This window comes from Dioscorea cayenensis, chromosome 7 (genome assembly GCF_009730915.1).
Source record: "Dioscorea cayenensis subsp. rotundata cultivar TDr96_F1 chromosome 7, TDr96_F1_v2_PseudoChromosome.rev07_lg8_w22 25.fasta, whole genome shotgun sequence".
Lineage (NCBI taxonomy): Eukaryota > Viridiplantae > Streptophyta > Magnoliopsida > Dioscoreales > Dioscoreaceae > Dioscorea > Dioscorea cayenensis.
The window spans coordinates 20,724,701-20,733,794 of NC_052477.1; the positions used below are offsets into that span (position 1 = coordinate 20,724,701).

The 9,094-nt window shown below is 42.0% G+C and overlaps 1 non-coding gene across 1 annotated transcript; it reads right to left on the reverse strand.

The window, feature by feature from the left end:
• Positions 1–8,111: 8,111 nt before the first annotated feature.
• LOC120266026 lies at positions 8,112–8,218 on the reverse strand. The gene has a single exon (XR_005537870.1). It is a non-coding gene; the product is annotated as a small nucleolar RNA R71 (small nucleolar RNA).
• Positions 8,219–9,094: the final 876 nt, after the last annotated feature.

Genomic DNA, 9,094 nt, shown 5'->3' on the forward strand with positions numbered 1-9,094 from the left:
AAATAAAACACAATTATAGTAATTCCAAGGCAAGCAAGAAAATCACAAGAGCAATGATGCTAAGAATAGGCCTAGGGATGAGAATTCCCAAGAGGGGTCATCATGATATAAGGATGCATAAAAATAAATGACAAGGGTGATTTAGACCCGATGGACCTCAAAATTAGTTCAACCCTCACTCTCTCGAGTGAGCTAAACCCTAATCCTGTCACTAAATGATGACAAGGATCTCTCCTTAATCATATTCTGCATTTACTGCAATGAGTACAAAGGAGATCATGCGATAAGGATGCACTCTAACCTAAGTTTATCCTCGTGGTTCCGGAGGGGCTACCTACATCCAATTTCTCGGCATGTTGGTTAAAGATTACCCCTTTTTAGTTCATTAACGATCTAGTACATGCTGAGTAGGGTCACATCTACGTATACAACTCAAACAAGAACTAAGGATTTCTCCACATAATAGTTCTAGGCATGAAACACAATGAAGTAAACCATAAATCACACCAATGCACTCCAAATGTAAATGTAGCATCAAAAATACATGATGAACCCCCCAAGGTTCACCTACATCCGGTGGCCTTGGGGGTCTAGTGTGCCATCATACAAACAAGCATATCAATCTCAACAAAAATAAGAAGTAAATGCATACATGACGCTCCCTAGTCCGAATGATGATGAAGAAGGAAAAATGCCGTCCGAATGACGCTTCCTCAAGCCCAAGGAAAGATGAATACTCCTCCTCCTTTGATGATGAAGCTTTCCCCTTGAGATCTAGCCCTTGATCTTCCCAAGCCTCAAGCCAAAACACTCTTCAAAATAATCTCTTCCTTTCCCCTCTCCTTCCCAAGTGCTGGCTTCCAAGGATCCTCCAAAGTCTCTCCACAAAAATCCTCTCTAATCCAGTCCAAAAGTCCCCCTATATATCACTCATCCTCCCCAAAAATGACCTCCATCCCGAGTGGTATACCACTCTCTATGAGTTCAATCCGAGGTTGTATACTCCTCTCTATGAGGGCCTCATTCAAGTGGTATAATGACTCGTGAGGTCCTCATAGAGCTCCCTCATTGACACTATTTGGGGTAGGCAAACCCACAAATGCACTCGAATAGTAGTCTATACTGGCTCAATGAGCATCTCATTGAGCCAGTATGCCTTCAAGCAAAACTTGTTCTCTTCATTAGCTACAGTAATCATCCCGGGCTCTATACCGAGCAGCATTGAGGCCGTATGCCGTGATTAGATTCCTGACTCGAAAACCCACCAGGTGCTACAGTGGTAGCTACAGTGTCAATGCTACAGTACCACTACTACAATACTCTAGGTATAGTACTTTGCTATAGTGAATACGATACAGTACCATGACCTGGTTTTCTTCTCTTTTTCGTCCAAATCATATCTTTGTGTCCTCCATGGCATTTCCGTGCTCTACAAAGCAAAATAGCACATGATTATGCATAAAACCGCATCAATTTTATACAAATACATGCTATATGCAACAAATACATATACTAAAATACATACATTTAGACACTTATCATGTATGAAAATATCTATACTGAAATGCACTCATCACCAAGCATGCTCTACTTGCTTTCAGTGATCATTTCATGAATTTAGGGCTAGAAACCATGCTTTCATACTTCTTTTCTGGTTAGGGATGATAATCAAACATGGATGTGCTTCCTTGAAACATGATCGTGCTCTTGTGTGCCCTAGGCTGTGTTCACAGGTAGCATACCCAATGCTTTTAATCTCTAAGCACGGGCATGCTTCCTTGGACGCATGAGCGTGCTCTAGTGCATCCTATCTTATTCTCGACAAAATCACACCTCGTGCAATTTCCTGCTATGTATTCCCGTGATGTGTATTTAGCATGGTCATGCTTAATTGAAAATCCAAGTTTTAACCTGAATATTGATTTTCATGCGTGACTCATGCCGTAGGGCAAAAGACATTATTCTCTAGGCTTTCCTCCAAGTAGGCCAAGGGCGAGAGTAGCTCACGGGCTGCCCCAACGGGGCCTGAGTTTGATGTACTAGCACCCCAAATAAGGTATGATGGCATAATTACCAAGTGCATCGGGGAGTCCTGGGATATTGGCTGGGAGATCCAACATGAGGTGAACTCACCAAGGAGGTTCAGATCCTCCTAATGTCAGGACCTGGCTTAAGCTCTTCTCCACCAATGACACCACTTATAAAGAGCTAACGATGAAGGTCTTGTCATCATTCGAACTTGAGTGAGGAATTATCAGCTTCTACAAGGTGAGCACCTTTAAGTTCCATGTGTTTAGGACCCTAGAGCATATGAGCCTTGCAAAAATTCTCACGTCATAGGGCTATATGATGAGGAGTTTACTCGGGACTCTAGCTTATGATGCGCTACTGTTTGAGCTCCCATTGGGGAAGTCCCAAGAATCCTACTAGAGCTAACTTAGCACATCCAATGGGTACAACCCCCGATGCTCGAAGGCTACCAGACTTCGCTCCCCCGCCCTCAAGTATATCCACCATCTCCTTAGTCACTCTTGGACTAGGCGGGGAGATAGCAGTGAAGTAGTGAGCTGGAGTGACTTCGACTATCTGCTCAGCATGGTTGATGGGTTCCATCTTGACCTAGGATATTAGGTCATCCTTGATCTTCATCATCAACGGGCTAATCAAAGGATCAGAGTCATATTCGCTGGTCCTTACATCACCCAGCTCATATGGGGCATGGGCCATCGAGAGAAGATCAGCGATATGAGGATCAAGGGTGGCAACACCCCAAAATCGTGTCGCATGTGCTTCTACTACTGCTACTACCGCTGTCGCACCAGCTTATCCTCCATCCCATCCAGCTCCTCGCTCTCCTTCTACACCATCGACCCAACCCTCCACCACCATGTCGTACTATCAATGAGTTTATGACTCTATCGGCATTGGTTAGACAGGAGCATTATGAGGATCACCAACCACCACGCCGTGCGGCTGTCCCCTACACTACTCTCTACAGACCCTGCACCACATCACGTGGAAGGTTGATACTACTGACTAGGAGTCAGAGGAGTCTGATATCTTTGACTTAGACTGTGGAGAAGACTCAGAGAGTGAGGGAGGCCCTCAAACTAGGGATGAGCCAGCCGATGTTGATGATGCTGGTTCTGATGATTTAGATGCTACCGAGTTCGAGTTCAACTGAGCATTACTTTGTCATTCTTTTTTAGTCTTTATTTTCAACATTGTACTTTGTTTTATTTGGACTTGTACTTTTTGTACAATTAACATGTCCCCTACTAAACTGTTTTACTTGATTTGCTTGTTGTTATTTTCTTTCAGTTATTTATTTTATTTTTAGTTTCTTGAGCTTCACGTGTTTACCTTTGTTGCTTTATATGAGGTATGGCAAATTTGGAATGTATGAACTGTTCACGTTGAAAGTGGCATCATCACTCTCCATCTCCATGGAAGTCCCCAATAACTTTCGTTAATTTTATTCATTTGTCTTCCATTATATTTGTGTATGCATGCATTGATTACATTGAGGACAATGTAATGTTCAAGTGTGGGGAAGGGTTATCTTTGTGCTTATTGTGATGATGCTGGACTTAGGACGATCTATAACTTATTGTTTAGGGATTCATAAGACTAAGGGTGACACTAGAGTTAGTGTTTATTTTGGTGAATTTAATTTGTAGTTTCACATGTGGCCCCGAAAAGCCTTCTTCTTGCATCCTATCCTAGTTGTGGATTTACTTGTACCCTAGGAATTATCTTAGCTTGTAGACAAAGTTCCCTTTGATTTAAAAAAAATTACATTGCTTGTTTCTTTATTATTTTTGGAGAGTTATATTCATAAGAATGGACTATCGATGTGGTGTAAATAGTTTTGTTTAGAAAGATGGTAGAAAGAGCTATCCCCTTAGAAGTGTGAAAGCTGCTCTTGAGTAATCGGATCTTGGGCACTACTAATGTTCACTTGATGATCTACTAGGAGAAATGGCTACCTTTACGGTGTATGAAGCTACTACCCAATAAGTTTTAGAGGAAATAAGGTCATTTAAGCTTGGTAATTCCTAAGGGTACATGGGCCACATATCTAGGGTAAAAAACACACAAATGGGGAATTCGGTTTATGAATGGTTACTATTTTTATGGATTAGCTGAACATGCACTAATCTCTAGTGTTCCTTTGTTTGTTTGTGAGTTTCCTATCTTCTATGAGATTAGAAGTCATGCACTCATCTTCTTATCTTATGTGCCGATTATTTTTCTTGAGGACAACCAAGCGTTCAAGTGTGGAGGTATTTGATAAATACATTTTATATAGATATTTAGAACACCATATTGCATGAATTGCTTGTCAATTTGCATATATTTATTATACATCAATGCTTCTTTGGGTATGTGTGCTAAATTATGCAAGAAATCAGGTCTTGGAGCAATAAGAATGAATTAGGATCAATTTCATGACAACATGGAGTTGAGATGCACTTTTGAGGGCAAGCACAGTCTAGAAGCACGACCGTGCTTCCGGCCATGTAGTTTCCAAGACTTAGAGAAATTCATCCAAATGAGGAAGCACTCCCATGCTTGGAAGCACGGGTAGGTGCACTTCATAGGAACTTTCAAAAAAGAATCAGCATGAATCCTCACCTCCTAGCACCATCGTGCTCTTGAAGCACGAGCAATAATCACACCCGTGCACTTTACAGGAGTTTTCAATGCATGAAGAGCATGGCTTCTCAGCTCCTAGCACACTCGTGCTTTCCAAACAAGGGTAGTAAGCACAGTCGTGCTTATACTTGTGCACTTTATAGCTTGTACTACAGGCACACAGAAAAAAAGTTCCAAGACACCCCAAGAAGACCACGGTCAAGAACACGACCGAGGCCACAGTCATGCTTGCATCAGAAATGGTGTTTTTAAGCCCCAATGTTAGGTTTTGAGGGGATCTTCTTCATCTTTTGGGAGACAAAGGCTATGGCAGAGCTGGTGACCATCTAGGGCCAGATCTAGACTGAGAGTTCATCGTGGGAGTGAAGGAACACTTGTAGTATCATCATTGGATACTCAATGATGAGGATTGTGAAGCAAGAAGGGATCTTATAGATTTCAGTTCATTCTCTAGTTATTTTTCTTGTATATAAGTGTTAGTGTATTACTAATAGGAAGTATTCTTTTCTTACATTGAGCATTATTTTTCTCAGATTTTATCACTGATACATGTGTATTTGTGTTCTTTTGTGCATATCGTTGATGCACTTTGTTGATAGAATCTTGTAGTGAACAAACGCGGAGACACATGTTGTGCTCAAAGACGCGTGATTCTGTGCCAACTTCCATCGTGCTCAAGTAAATACATAAATCAGAGGGGCGCAAAGACAGTCACATTCGTGTGTTCAGACTTGTGCAACACTAGCAAGACCGTCATCAATGTGACATTTATTGAAGACGCAACGTGATCTACCACATGGATATGTGCTCATTCATGTTGCCTCAATGAAAAGTGTGGATTCGGCAGTATTTTTGGCAGAGTACTGTAGCAGTTTGCTATAGCAAAGTACTATTGCAAATTACTGTAGCAGTTACTGTTCATAGACCGCAGAAAATCAATTTCCTGGAAATTCACATGGGCGTTTGGATACCCGATTCTAGCTCTATTTAAGTCGCGATTTCAGCTATTTTGAGGGATCTTTTGCACATCATTTTCTCAACTTTGGAGGCGCTCACGGCTAGGGTTTGGAGAGGCTTTGGCAAGGTTTTTAGAGTGGTTTCACGGCCTTCAATACCACGTTCTTTTGTAAGATAGTTATTGGGGGAGCTTTCGTCAGCATCAATTTGGCGAGGTGTGCCCAAGGTTTAACGAGGGAACCTTTGGCGAAGACGTGGCTACTCCACAAGACCATTGATACGGACTACAAGGGGGTTTTACTTATGGATTGTATATTTTTACTTTCGATTTCATTATTGATTGTATCTTGCTCTATGGGGAGCTAAAACGCTAGTGGGTGCTTGGACTTGTAAACCCTAGAATGATTTTGTTTCATTGACCTTTTATTATGTTTTCTTTAATTGATGTTCTAATTGAGTTCCAATCTTGAATACTTGTTGTAGTGATTTTCCCTTAGAGTGACACTAGGGTTGAGAATCCATCTTGGTAATCCTTGTGGATGAGTGACACACCATGAGGGTTAGACAAAGATAGATTCTAGAGGGTTGAAAGGGTGAGTCGAGAGGTAGCGGAATGTCCCTTTTCCCTTCCGATGTGATTTATCCTACCTCCGTGCTCCAATAGTTCTTTGTGTTCACAATAGAGTGAAGTACTAAGAGAGGAACTCCACTGGGGCAAAGTTGTGCAAGCGATAGAGTGAAACATTGTAGTATTCCATAGTGCTAGGGCTTAATTGAGACTAGGGGTCTTTCGCTTGGACCAAAGGGTTAGATCTAGATTAGAGAATAAGGTTTATCATTTGGAGTCCCTAGAGCTTTAAGCAACCTTGCACAGTGTGAGCTGTTGTGACTAAACGATTTCTCCGCTAGGGCAGAGTGTAGGGTTAGTCATGGTTGACCTTAGGTTTGGGACCTTGTGTTTAAGGATTTCCACGACTCATTAGAAATCAATTGGTAGATATAATGATTGGTCTTGCACTTGAAGCAATAGTTCTAGGGTGAGCAATGTTTGGGTGCTCCACTTTCTATCGATTGCCTTTCTTCTCATTTTATTGCGTCTCTCTTTCTTGTTTTCTATAATTCTTTTTTTTCACATTGATATTGTTCGCACCACCTTGGAATCATCGTCATCCTAGTTAAATAGCAATTCTAGTGTTTCTGATTACTATTCTCCGTAGATACAACTACCCACTCACCAGGGTAATTATTACTTCGATAACCTGTGCACTTGCGGTACACACGCAAGGGGTTTGTCAAGATTGTGGCACCATTGCTGGGGAATAGGTGTTTTGGAAACACTTTGCACTTTGCTAATTTAGTTATTCATCACTTGTTATATTTCACACTTTCTTATTCTTCCATCATTCTGATTTGATTTTCTTTCTTTGGTTACCGCTCCAGTTTATGACTGGAGGAAATCCTTCGACATTGGTTGAAGGAGATCAGGACATTGGTAGAACAATTCATAGAAGGAGAAAAGAACCTGTGTAAGAACAGTCAAATCAAGCTCAGATAGAAGCTGAATGGTCTGATAACATCGCAGACCAGAATGAGCAGTAAAAGACAGTCTCAGATTATGCTAGACAAGCAATTCTTATCATGCAATCCAGTATTGTGTGGCCACCGATTACAGCTCAGAATTTTGAGCTCAAGCCAGCATTCATCCAAATCCTACAACAGTCAGCACAGTTTAATGGTTTGGCCAATGAGAATCCAAACAATCACATAGAGAACTTCTTGGAAGTGTACGACATACTCAAGATCAATAGTGTTACGGATGATGCTATCAATTTGAGGGCCTTCGCATTTTCCTTGGAAGGGAAAGCGAATCAATGGCTACATTCGTTACCTAGAGCATCAATAACTACATGGGAGAAGGTTAGTGGTATCAAACGGGCCAGCCCGGCCCGGCACGGCCCGGGCCCATAACAATCCATGCACTATGCGTACTCAGGCCGGCACGACCCGTCTAGAAATCATGTCGGGCTGGCACGGCCCGCCAACCACCAAGGTAGGCCCAACACGTTGCCCGGCCCAGTTATATTATATTTATATTTTTTATTTTAAACCCAAAAATATAAAAAAAATACCCTAAAATTGCTAAAAACAAATATAAAAAAATATCCTAAAATTAAAAAATATAGAACTAAAAGCCTTATTGACTAAAACAATAAAAAATATACCAAAATTTTTTTAAAAAAAGAAATAACTTACATTTGGCGTACCGGGCCATGTTGGCCCGTGCTGGCCCACGGGCCGCAAACCGGTATCCCAACACAGCATGGGTTTGGGTCGTGCCTGTCCCTAGCACGGTACTGTAGCACCATGCTTGGGCCAAGCACAGCCCAACTCGTGTCGGGCCGTGCCAGGCCCAGGCCGGCACAACCCGTTTGACACCCCTACAGGAGGTGGTAGAAGCTTTTCTTGCCCGATATTTCTCTCCCGGAAAATCTGCAAATCTTAGGAATGAAATATCCTCTTTTGTGCAAACGGAATTGGAGTCTCTATTTGAGACGTGGGATAGGTTCAAGGAGCTCCTGTGAAAATGTCCTCAACATGAGTTCCCCGAGTGGATGATTATTCAAACTTTCTATAGTGGGTTTAACCCAAGCATGAAGCAGTTACTTCATGCTGCAACAGGAGGTACCTTAGGGAGCATGAGCCTTGAAGAAGCCCGACATCTCATTGAAGAAATGTCTATGAATAGTTATCAATGGAATATAAGCGACATTAAAAAGTTAGCCGGACTTCATGAGATTGATGTAGTTACCTTATTAGCGGCCCAGGTTGAGTCATTGAGTAAGAAGTTAGACACTCTAACTTCTAATAGAGTGGCGGCTATGAAGAGTTGCACTGGGTGTTGGGGGGAGAGGGGACATGCTCCATCTGATTGCCGGCTTTCTATTAGTGGTACATCCTCGGTTGAACAAGTGAATTTTTTAGGGAATGCAATGAGAGGTCAAGGAAATCCATATAGCAATACCTACAATCCATGGTGGAGGAGCCACCTAAACTTTTCTTCGAGTAATCAAGGCCAAGAGAAAAATATGGCACCACTGGGTTTCCAACAACAACAACAAACCCCGAATATGGAGAATCGAGTTTGAGGATAGGAAAACTAAATGACTGACCTAGAAAAGGCCTTGACCAAGTTCATTCAATCCTTGGATACAAGATTTCAATCGGTTAAGGCCACACTTTGCAACCACACCGCATTATTGCACAACTTGGAGAATCAAGTGGGCCGAATTGCGAAGTCACTCTAGCAAAGACCTTAAGGAAGTTCGCCTAGCAATACAAAAACCAACCCAAGAGAACATGTGAAGGCAATCACTTTCAGAAGTGGTCGTGAAATGGAGGGTAGGCTTCTGAGTGAGAAGACCAATGTGGAAGCACCCGAGGTCATGGGGGTTGAGGAAATAATAAAAGAGAAGGAGGT